Genomic DNA, 16,728 nt, shown 5'->3' on the forward strand with positions numbered 1-16,728 from the left:
AAGTTTTAGTGTCTGTGGAACTAACTTCCTCTCATAAAAATATTTTGAAAAAAATAAAAGCTTCTCTGTGCTCCAAACCTACAGCTCAATGACAACCTGAGGAGTTTTTTTAGCAGAAATGCACAAAAAAGCGTTTTCGAGAAGGATCTATGTTGCTCGCGAGATATTGTTTGCCAGATTGCAAAAGCTGCGTGTTTGGGATCGCGAACTGTACAAAAAGGCTTTATCGCGTGCGCGAACACGCATATTGCGAGCGCGAAAATGACGAAAACTGTAAGTCCGCGTTTTCGCGCTGTGCAGAGTTACCAAAAGTACGCGAGCTGAATCCCTAGGCTTACATACTGGCTAAAAAGCCCTATTTATTTAACACACACCCAAAAAATGCTATTCCACCCCAAAAAACACCTTTTGCAATAAAATCCAAAGCCATCCATGGTGTAAAAGAAAATCAACAGACAACACAAACTGTAAATTTAAATAACGCACCAAAGATTTGAGGCTGACTACCTCTGGGCCTACTGGCAGACTAGGCCACAAGCTTGGAACAGAATGCCAAAAGCAAGCACAGTGCTTGGATGGCTCCACAAAATGGCCGCCACACACCCACAACAACAAGAAATGGAAGACAGTCAATGTACGCCTATGGCAAAAGCACAATGCCTGCCTTCCTAAAATGGCCGCCACACACATGCACAGGCCACCCACCACAAATAACCAAAAAGGGATTACAAAGGACAGGAATAGGAAGTTTTAGTGTCTGTGGAACTAACTTCCTCTCATAAAAATATTTTGAAAAAAATAAAAGCTTCTCTGTGCTCCAAACCTACAGCTCAATGACAACCTGAGGAGTTTTTTTAGCAGAAATGCACAAAAAAGCGTTTTCGAGAAAGATCTATGTTGCTCGCGAGATATTGTTTGCCAGATTGCAAAAGCTGCGTGTTCGGGATCGCGAACTGTTCAAAAAGGCTTTACCGCGTGCGCGCACACGCATATTGCGAGCGCGAAAATGACGAAAACTGTAAGTCCGCGTTGTCGCGCTGTGCAGAGTTACCAAAAGTACGCGAGCTGAATCCCTAGGCTTACATACTGGCTAAAAAGCCCTATTTATTTAACACACACCCAAAAAATGCTATTCCACCCCAAAAAACACCTTTTGCAATAAAATCCAAAGCCATCCATGGTGTAAAAGAAAATCAACAGACAACACAAACTGTAAATTTAAATAACGCACCAAAGATTTGAGGCTGACTACCTCTGGGCCTACTGGCAAAATAGGCCACAAGCTTGGAACAGAATGGCGAAAGCACGCACACTGCTTGGATGGCTCCACAAAATGGCCGCCACACACCCACAACAACAAGAAATGGAAGACAGTCAATGTACGCCTATGGCAAAAGCACAATGCCTGCCTTCCTAAAATGGCCGCCACACACATGCACAGGCCACCCACCACAAATAACCAAAAAGTGATTACAAAGGACAGGAACAGGAAGTTTTAGTGTCTGTGGAACTTACTTCCTCTCATAAAAATATTTTGAAAAAAATAAAAGCTTCTCCGTGCTCCAAACCTACAGCTCAATGCCAACCTGAGGAGTTTTTTTAGCAGAAATGCACAATAAAGCGTTTTCGAGAAGGATCTATGTTGCTCGTGAGATATTGTTTGCCAGATTGCAAAAGCTGCGTGTTTGGGATCGTAAACTGTACAAAAAGGCTTTATCGCGTGCGCGAACACGCATATTGCGAGTGCGAAAATGACGAAAACTGTAAGTCCGCGTTGTCGCGCTGTGCAGAGTTACCAAAAGTACGCAAGCTGAATCCCTAGGCTTACATACTGGCTAAAAAGCCCTATTTATTTAACACACACCCCAATAATGCTATTCCACCCCAAAAAACACCTTTTGCAATAAAATCTAAAGCCATCCATGGTGTAAAAGAAAATCAACAGACAACACAAACTGTAAATTTAAATAACGCACCAAAGATTTGAGGCTGACTACCTCTGGGCCTACTGGCAGACTAGGCCACAAGCTTGGAACAGAATGCCAAAAGCAAGCACACTGCTTGGATGGCTCCACAAAATGGCCGCCACACACCCACAACAACAAGAAATGGAAGACAGTCAATGTACGCCTATGGCAAAAGCACAATGCCTGCCTTCCTAAAATGGCCGCCACACACATGCACAGGCCACCCACCACAAATAACCAAAAAGTGATTACAAAGGACAGGAACAGGAAGTTTTAGTGTCTGTGGAACTTACTTCCTCTCATAAAAATATTTTGAAAATAATAAAAGCTTCTCCGTGCTCCAAACCTACAGCTCAATGACAACCTGAGGAGTTTTTTTAGGAGAAATGCACAAAAAAGCGTTTTCGAGAAGGATCTATGTTGCTCGCGAGATATTGTTTGCCAGATTGCAAAAGCTGCGTGTTCGGGATCGCGAACTGTACAAAAAGGCTTTATCGCGTGCGCGAACACGCATATTGCGAGCGCGAAAATGACGAAAACTGTAAGTCCGCGTTGTCACGCTGTGCAGAGTTACCAAAAGTACGCGAGCTGAATCCCTAGGCTTACATACTGGCTAAAAAGCCCTATTTATTTAACACACACCCAAAAAATGCTATTCCACCCCAAAAAACACCTTTTGCAATAAAATCCAAAGCCATCCATGGTGTAAAAGAAAATCAACAGACAACACAAACTGTAAATTTAAATAACGCACCAAAGATTTGAGGCTGACTACCTCTGGGCCTACTGGCAGACTAGGCCACAAGCTTGGAACAGAATGCCAAAAGCAAGCACAGTGCTTGGATGGCTCCACAAAATGGCCGCCACACACCCACAACAACAAGAAATGGAAGACAGTCAATGTACGCCTATGGCAAAAGCACAATGCCTGCCTTCCTAAAATGGCCGCCACACACATGCACAGGCCACCCACCACAAATAACCAAAAAGGGATTACAAAGGACAGGAATAGGAAGTTTTAGTGTCTGTGGAACTAACTTCCTCTCATAAAAATATTTTGAAAAAAATAAAAGCTTCTCTGTGCTCCAAACCTACAGCTCAATGACAACCTGAGGAGTTTTTTTAGCAGAAATGCACAAAAAAGCGTTTTCGAGAAGGATCTATGTTGCTCGCGAGATATTGTTTGCCAGATTGCAAAAGCTGCGTGTTTGGGATCGCGAACTGTACAAAAAGGCTTTATCGCGTGCGCGAACACGCATATTGCGAGCGCGAAAATGACGAAAACTGTAAGTCCGCGTTTTCGCGCTGTGCAGAGTTACCAAAAGTACGCGAGCTGAATCCCTAGGCTTACATACTGGCTAAAAAGCCCTATTTATTTAACACACACCCAAAAAATGCTATTCCACCCCAAAAAACACCTTTTGCAATAAAATCCAAAGCCATCCATGGTGTAAAAGAAAATCAACAGACAACACAAACTGTAAATTTAAATAACGCACCAAAGATTTGAGGCTGACTACCTCTGGGCCTACTGGCAGACTAGGCCACAAGCTTGGAACAGAATGCCAAAAGCAAGCACAGTGCTTGGATGGCTCCACAAAATGGCCGCCACACACCCACAACAACAAGAAATGGAAGACAGTCAATGTACGCCTATGGCAAAAGCACAATGCCTGCCTTCCTAAAATGGCCGCCACACACATGCACAGGCCACCCACCACAAATAACCAAAAAGGGATTACAAAGGACAGGAATAGGAAGTTTTAGTGTCTGTGGAACTAACTTCCTCTCATAAAAATATTTTGAAAAAAATAAAAGCTTCTCTGTGCTCCAAACCTACAGCTCAATGACAACCTGAGGAGTTTTTTTAGCAGAAATGCACAAAAAAGCGTTTTCGAGAAGGATCTATGTTGCTCGCGAGATATTGTTTGCCAGATTGCAAAAGCTGCGTGTTTGGGATCGCGAACTGTACAAAAAGGCTTTATCGCGTGCGCGAACACGCATATTGCGAGCGCGAAAATGACGAAAACTGTAAGTCCGCGTTTTCGCGCTGTGCAGAGTTACCAAAAGTACGCGAGCTGAATCCCTAGGCTTACATACTGGCTAAAAAGTCCTATTTATTTAAAACACTCCCAAAAAATGCTATTCCACCCCAAAAAACACCTTTTGCAATAAAATCCAAAGTCATCCATGGTGTAAAAGAAAATCAACAGACAACACAAACTGTAAATTTAAATAACGCACCAAAGATTTGAGGCTGACTACCTCTGGGCCTACTGGCAAAATAGGCCACAAGCTTGGAACAGAATGGCGAAAGCAAGCACACTGCTTGGATGGCTCCACAAAATGGCCGCCACACACCCACAACAACAAGACATGGAAGACAGTCAATGTACGCCTATGGCAAAAGCACAATGCCTGCCTTCCTAAAATGGCCGCCACATACATGCACAGGCCACCCACAACAAATAACCAAAAAGTGATTACAAAGGACAGGAACAGGAAGTTTTAGTGTCTGTGGAACTTACTTCCTCTCATAAAAATATTTTGAAAAAAATAAAAGCTTCTCCGTGCTCCAAACCTACAGCTCAATGACAACCTGAGGAGTTTTTTTAGCAGAAATGCACAAAAAAGCGTTTTCGAGAAGGATCTATGTTGCTCGCGAGATATTGTTTGCCAGATTGCAAAAGCTGCGTGTTCTCTGGATCGCGAACTGTACAAAAAGGCTTTATCGCGTGCGCGAACACGCATATTGCGAGCACGAAAATGACAAAAACTGTAAGTCCGCGTTGTCGCACTGTGCAGAATTACCAAAAGTACGCGAGCTGAATCCCTAGGCTTACATACTGGCTAAAAAACCCTATTTATTTAACACACACCCCAATAATGCTATTCCACCCCAAAAAACACCTTTTGCAATAAAATCCAAAGCCATCCATGGTGTAAAAGAAAATCAACAGACAACACAAACTGTAAATTTAAATAACGCACCAAAGATTTGAGGCTGACTACCTCTGGGCCTACTGGCAGACTAGGCCACAAGCTTGGAACAGAATGCCAAAAGCAAGCACACTGCTTGGATGGCTCCACAAAATGGCCGCCACACACCCACAACAACAAGAAATGGAAGACAGTCAATGTACGCCTATGGCAAAAGCACAATGCCTGCCTTCCTAAAATGGCCGCCACACACATGCACAGGCCACCCACCACAAATAACCAAAAAGTGATTTCAAAGGACAGGAACAGGAAGTTTTAGTGCCTGTGGAACATACCTCCTCTCATAAAAATATTTTGAAAAAAATAAAAGCTTCTCCGTGCTCCAAACCTACAGCTCAATGACAACCTGAGGAGTTTTTTTAGCAGAAATGCACAAAAAAGCGTTTTCGAGAAGGATCTATGTTGCTCGTGAGATATTGTTTGCCAGATTGCAAAAGCTGCGTGTTTGGGATCGTAAACTGTACAAAAAGGCTTTATCGCGTGCGCGAACACGCATATTGCGAGTGCGAAAATGACGAAAACTGTAAGTCCGCGTTGTCGCGCTGTGCAGAGTTACCAAAAGTACGCAAGCTGAATCCCTAGGCTTACATACTGGCTAAAAAGCCCTATTTATTTAACACACACCCCAATAATGCTATTCCACCCCAAAAAACACCTTTTGCAATAAAATCTAAAGCCATCCATGGTGTAAAAGAAAATCAACAGACAACACAAACTGTAAATTTAAATAACGCACCAAAGATTTGAGGCTGACTACCTCTGGGCCTACTGGCAGACTAGGCCACAAGCTTGGAACAGAATGCCAAAAGCAAGCACACTGCTTGGATGGCTCCACAAAATGGCCGCCACACACCCACAACAACAAGAAATGGAAGACAGTCAATGTACGCCTATGGCAAAAGCACAATGCCTGCCTTCCTAAAATGGCCGCCACACACATGCACAGGCCACCCACCACAAATAACCAAAAAGTGATTACAAAGGACAGGAACAGGAAGTTTTAGTGTCTGTGGAACTTACTTCCTCTCATAAAAATATTTTGAAAATAATAAAAGCTTCTCCGTGCTCCAAACCTACAGCTCAATGACAACCTGAGGAGTTTTTTTAGGAGAAATGCACAAAAAAGCGTTTTCGAGAAGGATCTATGTTGCTCGCGAGATATTGTTTGCCAGATTGCAAAAGCTGCGTGTTCGGGATCGCGAACTGTACAAAAAGGCTTTATCGCGTGCGCGAACACGCATATTGCGAGCGCGAAAATGACGAAAACTGTAAGTCCGCGTTGTCACGCTGTGCAGAGTTACCAAAAGTACGCGAGCTGAATCCCTAGGCTTACATACTGGCTAAAAAGCCCTATTTATTTAACACACACCCAAAAAATGCTATTCCACCCCAAAAAACACCTTTTGCAATAAAATCCAAAGCCATCCATGGTGTAAAAGAAAATCAACAGACAACACAAACTGTAAATTTAAATAACGCACCAAAGATTTGAGGCTGACTACCTCTGGGCCTACTGGCAGACTAGGCCACAAGCTTGGAACAGAATGCCAAAAGCAAGCACAGTGCTTGGATGGCTCCACAAAATGGCCGCCACACACCCACAACAACAAGAAATGGAAGACAGTCAATGTACGCCTATGGCAAAAGCACAATGCCTGCCTTCCTAAAATGGCCGCCACACACATGCACAGGCCACCCACCACAAATAACCAAAAAGGGATTACAAAGGACAGGAATAGGAAGTTTTAGTGTCTGTGGAACTAACTTCCTCTCATAAAAATATTTTGAAAAAAATAAAAGCTTCTCTGTGCTCCAAACCTACAGCTCAATGACAACCTGAGGAGTTTTTTTAGCAGAAATGCACAAAAAAGCGTTTTCGAGAAGGATCTATGTTGCTCGCGAGATATTGTTTGCCAGATTGCAAAAGCTGCGTGTTTGGGATCGCGAACTGTACAAAAAGGCTTTATCGCGTGCGCGAACACGCATATTGCGAGCGCGAAAATGACGAAAACTGTAAGTCCGCGTTTTCGCGCTGTGCAGAGTTACCAAAAGTACGCGAGCTGAATCCCTAGGCTTACATACTGGCTAAAAAGCCCTATTTATTTAACACACACCCAAAAAATGCTATTCCACCCCAAAAAACACCTTTTGCAATAAAATCCAAAGCCATCCATGGTGTAAAAGAAAATCAACAGACAACACAAACTGTAAATTTAAATAACGCACCAAAGATTTGAGGCTGACTACCTCTGGGCCTACTGGCAGACTAGGCCACAAGCTTGGAACAGAATGCCAAAAGCAAGCACAGTGCTTGGATGGCTCCACAAAATGGCCGCCACACACCCACAACAACAAGAAATGGAAGACAGTCAATGTACGCCTATGGCAAAAGCACAATGCCTGCCTTCCTAAAATGGCCGCCACACACATGCACAGGCCACCCACCACAAATAACCAAAAAGGGATTACAAAGGACAGGAATAGGAAGTTTTAGTGTCTGTGGAACTAACTTCCTCTCATAAAAATATTTTGAAAAAAATAAAAGCTTCTCTGTGCTCCAAACCTACAGCTCAATGACAACCTGAGGAGTTTTTTTAGCAGAAATGCACAAAAAAGCGTTTTCGAGAAGGATCTATGTTGCTCGCGAGATATTGTTTGCCAGATTGCAAAAGCTGCGTGTTTGGGATCGCGAACTGTACAAAAAGGCTTTATCGCGTGCGCGAACACGCATATTGCGAGCGCGAAAATGACGAAAACTGTAAGTCCGCGTTTTCGCGCTGTGCAGAGTTACCAAAAGTACGCGAGCTGAATCCCTAGGCTTACATACTGGCTAAAAAGTCCTATTTATTTAAAACACTCCCAAAAAATGCTATTCCACCCCAAAAAACACCTTTTGCAATAAAATCCAAAGTCATCCATGGTGTAAAAGAAAATCAACAGACAACACAAACTGTAAATTTAAATAACGCACCAAAGATTTGAGGCTGACTACCTCTGGGCCTACTGGCAAAATAGGCCACAAGCTTGGAACAGAATGGCGAAAGCAAGCACACTGCTTGGATGGCTCCACAAAATGGCCGCCACACACCCACAACAACAAGACATGGAAGACAGTCAATGTACGCCTATGGCAAAAGCACAATGCCTGCCTTCCTAAAATGGCCGCCACATACATGCACAGGCCACCCACAACAAATAACCAAAAAGTGATTACAAAGGACAGGAACAGGAAGTTTTAGTGTCTGTGGAACTTACTTCCTCTCATAAAAATATTTTGAAAAAAATAAAAGCTTCTCCGTGCTCCAAACCTACAGCTCAATGACAACCTGAGGAGTTTTTTTAGCAGAAATGCACAAAAAAGCGTTTTCGAGAAGGATCTATGTTGCTCGCGAGATATTGTTTGCCAGATTGCAAAAGCTGCGTGTTCTCTGGATCGCGAACTGTACAAAAAGGCTTTATCGCGTGCGCGAACACGCATATTGCGAGCACGAAAATGACAAAAACTGTAAGTCCGCGTTGTCGCACTGTGCAGAGTTACCAAAAGTACGCGAGCTGAATCCCTAGGCTTACATACTGGCTAAAAAACCCTATTTATTTAACACACACCCCAATAATGCTATTCCACCCCAAAAAACACCTTTTGCAATAAAATCCAAAGCCATCCATGGTGTAAAAGAAAATCAACAGACAACACAAACTGTAAATTTAAATAACGCACCAAAGATTTGAGGCTGACTACCTCTGGGCCTACTGGCAGACTAGGCCACAAGCTTGGAACAGAATGCCAAAAGCAAGCACACTGCTTGGATGGCTCCACAAAATGGCCGCCACACACCCACAACAACAAGAAATGGAAGACAGTCAATGTACGCCTATGGCAAAAGCACAATGCCTGCCTTCCTAAAATGGCCGCCACACACATGCACAGGCCACCCACCACAAATAACCAAAAAGTGATTTCAAAGGACAGGAACAGGAAGTTTTAGTGCCTGTGGAACATACCTCCTCTCATAAAAATATTTTGAAAAAAATAAAAGCTTCTCCGTGCTCCAAACCTACAGCTCAATGACAACCTGAGGAGTTTTTTTAGCAGAAATGCACAAAAAAGCGTTTTCGAGAAGGATCTATGTTTCTCATGAGATATTGTTTGCCAGATTGCAAAAGCTGCGTGTTTGGGATCGTAAACTGTACAAAAAGGCTTTATCGCGTGCGTGAACACGCATATTGCGAGCGCGAAAATGTCGAAAACTGTAAGTCCGCGTTGTCGCGCTGTGCAGAGTTACCAAAAGTACGCAAGCTGAATCCCTAGGCTTACATACTGGCTAAAAAGCCCTATTTATTTAACACACACCCCAATAATGCTATTCCACCCCAAAAAACACCTTTTGCAATAAAATCCAAAGCCATCCATGGTGTAAAAGAAAATCAACAGACAACACAAACTGTAAATTTAAATAACGCACCAAAGATTTGAGGCTGACTACCTCTGGGCCTACTGGCAGACTAGGCCACAAGCTTGGAACAGAATGCCAAAAGCAAGCACACTGCTTGGATGGCTCCACAAAATGGCCGCCACACACCCACAACAACAAGAAATGGAAGACAGTCAATGTACGCCTATGGCAAAAGCACAATGCCTGCCTTCCTAAAATGGCCGCCACACACATGCACAGGCCACCCACCACAAATAACCAAAAAGTGATTACAAAGGACAGGAACGGGAAGTTTTAGTGTCTGTGGAACTTACTTCCTCTCATAAAAATATTTTGAAAATAATAAAAGCTTCTCCGTGCTCAAAACCTACAGCTCAATGACAACCTGAGGAGTTTTTTTAGCAGAAATGCACAAAAAAGCGTTTTCGAGAAGGATCTATGTTGCTCGCGAGATATTGTTTGCCAGATTGCAAAAGCTGCGTGTTCGGGATCGCGAACTGTACAAAAAGGCTTTATCGCGTGCGCAAACACGCATATTGCGAGCGCGAAAATGACGAAAACTGTAAGTCCGCGTTGTCGCGCTGTGCAGAGTTACCAAAAGTACGCGAGCTGAATCCCTAGGCTTACATACTGGCTAAAAAGTCCTATTTATTTAACACACTCCCAAAAAATGCTATTCCACCCCAAAAAACACCTTTTGCAATAAAATCCAAAGCCATCCATGGTGTAAAAGAAAATCAACAGACAACACAAACTGTAAATTTAAATAACGCACCAAAGATTTGAGGCTGACTACCTCTGGGCCTACTGGCAGACTAGGCCACAAGCTTGGAACAGAATGCCAAAAGCAAGCACACTGCTTGGATGGCTCCACAAAATGGCCACCACACACCCACAACAACAAGAAATGGAAGACAGTCAATGTACGCCTAGGCAAAAGCACAATGCCTGCCTTCCTAAAATGGCCGCCACACACATGCACAGGCCACCCACCACAAATAACCAAAAAGTGATTACAAAGGACAGGAACAGGAAGTTTTAGTGTCTGTGGAACTTACTTCCTCTCATAAAAATATTTTGAAAAAAATAAAAGCTTCTCCGTGCTCCAAACCTACAGCTCAATGCCAACCTGAGGAGTTTTTTTAGCAGAAATGCACAAAAAAGCGTTTTCGAGAAGGATCTATGTTGCTCGCGAGATATTGTTTGCCAGATTGCAAAAACTGCGTGTTCGGGATCGCGAACTGTGCAAAAAGGCTTTATCGCGTGCGCGAACACGCATATTGCGAGCGCGAAAATGACAAAAACTGTAAGTCCGCGTTGTCACGCTGTGCAGAGTTACCAAAAGTACGCGAGCTGAATCCCTAGGCTTACATACTGGCTAAAAAGCCCTATTTATTTAACACACACCAAAAAATGCTATTCCACCCCAAAAAACACCTTTTGCAATAAAATCCAAAGCCATCCATGGTGTAAAAGAAAATCAACAGACAACACAAACTGTAAATTTAAATACCGCACCAAAGATTTGAGGCTGACTACCTCTGGGCCTACTGGCAGACTAGGCCACAAGCTTGGAACAGAATGCCAAAAGCAAGCACACTGCTTGGATGGCTCCACAAAATGGCCACCACACACCCACAACAACAAGAAATGGAAGACAGTCAATGTATGCCTATGGCAAAAGCACAATGCCTGCCTTCCTAAAATGGCCACCACACACATGCACAGGCCACCCACCACAAATAACCAAAAAGTGATTACAAAGGACAGGAACAGGAAGTTTTAGTGTCTGTGGAACTTACTTCCTCTCATAAAAATATTTTGAAAAAAATAAAAGCTTCTCCGTGCTCCAAACCTACAGCTCAATGCCAACCTGAGGAGTTTTTTTAGCAGAAATGCACAAAAAAGCGTTTTCGAGAAGGATCTATGTTGCTCGCGAGATATTGTTTGCCAGATTGCAAAAACTGCGTGTTCGGGATCGCGAACTGTGCAAAAAGGCTTTATCGCGTGCGCGAACACGCATATTGCGAGCGCGAAAATGACAAAAACTGTAAGTCCGCGTTGTCACGCTGTGCAGAGTTACCAAAAGTACGCGAGCTGAATCCCTAGGCTTACATACTGGCTAAAAAGCCCTATTTATTTAACACACACCAAAAAATGCTATTCCACCCCAAAAAACACCTTTTGCAATAAAATCCAAAGCCATCCATGGTGTAAAAGAAAATCAACAGACAACACAAACTGTAAATTTAAATACCGCACCAAAGATTTGAGGCTGACTACCTCTGGGCCTACTGGCAGACTAGGCCACAAGCTTGGAACAGAATGCCAAAAGCAAGCACACTGCTTGGATGGCTCCACAAAATGGCCACCACACACCCACAACAACAAGAAATGGAAGACAGTCAATGTACGCCTATGGCAAAAGCACAATGCCTGCCTTCCTAAAATGGCCGCCACACACATGCACAGGCCACCCACCACAAATAACCAAAAAGTGATTACAAAGGACAGGAACAGGAAGTTTTAGTGTCTGTGGAACTTACTTCCTCTCATAAAAATATTTTGAAAAAAATAAAAGCTTCTCAGTGCTCCAAACCTACAGCTCAATGACAACCTGAGGAGTTTTTTTTTAGCAGAAATGCTCAAAAAAGCGTTTTCGAGAAGGATCTATGTTGCTCGCGAGATATTGTTTGCCAGATTGCAAAAGCTGCGTGTTCGGGATCGCAAACTGTACAAAAAGGCTTTACCGCGAGTGCGAACACGCATATTGCGAGCGCGAAAATGACAAAAACTGTAAGTCCGCGTTGTCGCGCTGTGCAGAGTTACCAAAAGTACGCGAGCTGAATCCCTAGGCTTACATACTTGCTAAAAAGCCCTATTTATTTAACACACACCCAAAAAATGCTATTCCACCCCAAAAAACACCTTTTGCAATAAAATCCAAAGCCATCCATGGTGTACAAGAAAATCAACAGACAACACAAACTGTAAATTTAAATAACGCACCAAAGATTTGAGGCTGACTACCTCTGGGCCTACTGGCAGACTAGGCCACAAGCTTGGAACAGAATGCCAAAAGCAAGCACACTGCTTGGATGGCTCCACAAAATGGCCGCCACACACCCACAACAACAAGAAATGGAAGACAGTCAATGTACGCCTATGGCAAAAGCACAATGCCTGCCTTCCTAAAATGGCCGCCACACACATGCACAGGCCACCAACCACAAATAACCAAAAAGTGATTACAAAGGACAGGAACAGGAAGTTTTAGTGTCTGTGGAACTTACTTCCTCTCATAAAAATATTTTGAAAAAAATAAAAGCTTCTCCGTGCTCCAAACCTACAGCTCAATGACAACCTGAGGTGTTTTTTTAGCAGAAATGCACAAAAAAGCGTTTTCGAGAAGGATCTATGTTGCTCGCGAGATATTGTTTGCCAGATTGCAAAAGCTGCGTGTTCTCTGGATCGCGAACTGTACAAAAAGGCTTTATCGCGTGCGCGAACACGCATATTGCGAGCGCGAAAATGACAAAAACTGTAAGTCCGCGTTGTCGCGCTGTGCAGAGTTACCAAAAGTACGCGAGCTGAATCCCTAGGCTTACATACTGGCTAAAAAGCCCTATTTATTTATCACACACCCAAAAAATGCTATTCCACCCCAAAAAACACCTTTTGCAATAAAATCCAAAGCCATCCATGGTGTAAAAGAAAATCAACAGACAACACAAACTGTAAATTTAAATAACGCACCAAAGATTTGAGGCTGACTACCTCTGGGCCTACTGGCAGACTAGGCCACAAGCTTGGAACAGAATGCCAAAAGCAAGCACACTGCTTGGATGGCTCCACAAAATGGCCACCACACACCCACAACAACAAGAAATGGAAGACAGTCAATGTACGCCTATGGCAAAAGCACAATGCCTGCCTTCCTAAAATGGCCGCCACACACATGCACAGGCCACCCACCACAAATAACCAAAAAGTGATTTTAAAGGACAGGAACAGGAAGTTTTAGTGCCTGTGGAACATACCTCCTCTCATAAAAATATTTTGAAAAAAATAAAAGCTTCTCCGTGCTCCAAACCTACAGCTCAATGACAACCTGAGGAGTTTTTTTAGCAGAAATGCACAAAAAAGCGTTTTCGAGAAGGATCTATGTTGCTCGTGAGATATTGTTTGCCAGATTGCAAAAGCTGCGTGTTTGGGATCGTAAACTGTACAAAAAGGCTTTATCGCGTGCGCGAACACGCATATTGCGAGTGCGAAAATGACGAAAACTGTAAGTCCGCGTTGTCGCGCTGTGCAGAGTTACCAAAAGTACGCAAGCTGAATCCCTAGGCTTACATACTGGCTAAAAAGCCCTATTTATTTAACACACACCCCAATAATGCTATTCCACCCCAAAAAACACCTTTTGCAATAAAATCCAAAGCCATCCATGGTGTAAAAGAAAATCAACAGACAACACAAACTGTAAATTTAAATAACGCACCAAAGATTTGAGGCTGACTACCTCTGGGCCTACTGGCAGACTAGGCCACAAGCTTGGAACAGAATGCCAAAAGCAAGCACACTGCTTGGATGGCTCCACAAAATGGCCGCCACACACCCACAACAACAAGAAATGGAAGACAGTCAATGTACGCCTATGGCAAAAGCACAATGCCTGCCTTCCTAAAATGGCCGCCACACACATGCACAGGCCACCCACCACAAATAACCAAAAAGTGATTACAAAGGACAGGAACGGGAAGTTTTAGTGTCTGTGGAACTTACTTCCTCTCATAAAAATATTTTGAAAATAATAAAAGCTTCTCCGTGCTCAAAACCTACAGCTCAATGACAACCTGAGGAGTTTTTTTAGCAGAAATGCACAAAAAAGCGTTTTCGAGAAGGATCTATGTTGCTCGCGAGATATTGTTTGCCAGATTGCAAAAGCTGCGTGTTCGGGATCGCGAACTGTACAAAAAGGCTTTATCGCGTGCGCAAACACGCATATTGCGAGCGCGAAAATGACGAAAACTGTAAGTCCGCGTTGTCGCGCTGTGCAGAGTTACCAAAAGTATGCGAGCTGAATCCCTAGGCTTACATACTGGCTAAAAAGTCCTATTTATTTAACACACTCCCAAAAAATGCTATTCCACCCCAAAAAACACCTTTTGCAATAAAATCCAAAGCCATCCATGGTGTAAAAGAAAATCAACAGACAACACAAACTGTAAATTTAAATAACGCACAAAAGATTTGAGGCTGACTACCTCTGGGCCTACTGGCAGACTACGCCACAAGCTTGGAACAGAATGCCAAAAGCAAGCACACTGCTTGGATGGCTCCACAAAATGGCCGCCACACACCCACAACAACAAGAAATGGAAGACAGTCAATGTACGCCTAGGCAAAAGCACAATGCCTGCCTTCCTAAAATGGCCGCCACACACATGCACAGGCCACCCACCACAAATAACCAAAAAGTGATTACAAAGGACAGGAACAGGAAGTTTTAGTGTCTGTGGAACTTACTTCCTCTCATAAAAATATTTTGAAAAAAATAAAAGCTTCTCCGTGCTCCAAACCTACAGCTCAATGACAACCTGAGGAGTTTTTTTAGCAGAAATGCACAAAAAAGTGTTTTCGAGAAAGATCTATGTTGCTCGCGAGATATTGTTTGCCAGATTGCAAAAGCTGCGTGTTCGGGATCGCGAACTGTACAAAAAGGCTTTACCGCGTGCGCGCACACGCATATTGCGAGCGCGAAAATGACAAAAACTGTAAGTCCGCGTTGTCGCGCTGTGCAGAGTTACCAAAAGTACGCGAGCTGAATCCCTAGGCTTACATACTGGCTAAAAAGCCCTATTTATTTAACACACACCCAAAAAATGCTATTCCACCCCAAAAAACACCTTTTGCAATAAAATCCAAAGCCATCCATGGTGTAAAAGAAAATCAACAGACAACACGAACTGTAAATTTAAATAACGCACCATAGATTTGAGGCTGACTACCTCTGGGCCTACTGGCAAAATAGGCCACAAGCTTGGAACAGAATGGCGAAAGCACGCACACTGCTTGGATGGCTCCACAAAATGGCCGCCACACACCCACAACAACAAGAAATGGAAGACAGTCAATGTACGCCTAGGCAAAAGCACAATGCCTGCCTTCCTAAAATGGCCGCCACACACATGCACAGGCCACCCACCACAAATAACCAAAAAGTGATTACAAAGGACAGGAACAGGAAGTTTTAGTGTCTGTGGAACTTACTTCCTCTCATAAAAATATTTTGAAAAAAATAAAAGCTTCTCCGTGCTCCAAACCTACAGCTCAATGACAACCTGAGGAGTTTTTTTAGCAGAAATGCACAAAAAAGTGTTTTCGAGAAAGATCTATGTTGCTCGCGAGATATTGTTTGCCAGATTGCAAAAGCTGCGTGTTCGGGATCGCGAACTGTACAAAAAGGCTTTACCGCGTGCGCGCACACGCATATTGCGAGCGCGAAAATGACAAAAACTGTAAGTCCGCGTTGTCGCGCTGTGCAGAGTTACCAAAAGTACGCGAGCTGAATCCCTAGGCTTACATACTGGCTAAAAAGCCCTATTTATTTAACACACACCCAAAAAATGCTATTCCACCCCAAAAAACACCTTTTGCAATAAAATCCAAAGCCATCCATGGTGTAAAAGAAAATCAACAGACAACACGAACTGTAAATTTAAATAACGCACCATAGATTTGAGGCTGACTACCTCTGGGCCTACTGGCAAAATAGGCCACAAGCTTGGAACAGAATGGCGAAAGCACGCACACTGCTTGGATGGCTCCACAAAATGGCCGCCACACACCCACAACAACAAGAAATGGAAGACAGTCAATGTACGCCTATGGCAAAAGCACAATGCCTGCCTTCCTAAAATGGCCGCCACACACATGCACAGGCCACCCACCACAAATAACCAAAAAGTGATTACAAAGGACAGGAACAGGAAGTTTTAGTGTCTGTGGAACTTACTTCCTCTCATAAAAATATTTTGAAAAAAATAAAAGCTTCTCCGTGCTCCAAACCTACAGCTCAATGCCAACCTGAGGAGGTTTTTTAGCAGAAATGCACAAAAAAGCGTTTTCGAGAAGGATCTATGTTGCTCGCGAGATATTGTTTGCCAGATTGCAAAAACTGCGTGTTCGGGATCGCGAACTGTACAAAAAGGCTTTATCGCGTGCGCGAACACGCATATTGCGAGCGCGAAAATGACAAAAACTGTAAGTCCGCGTTGTCACGCTGTGCACAGTTACCAAAAGTACGCGAGCTGAATCCCTAGGCT

The sequence above is a fragment of the Triturus cristatus genome, chromosome 1_1 (assembly GCF_964204655.1).
Source record: "Triturus cristatus chromosome 1_1, aTriCri1.1, whole genome shotgun sequence".
Classification (NCBI taxonomy): domain Eukaryota; kingdom Metazoa; phylum Chordata; class Amphibia; order Caudata; family Salamandridae; genus Triturus; species Triturus cristatus.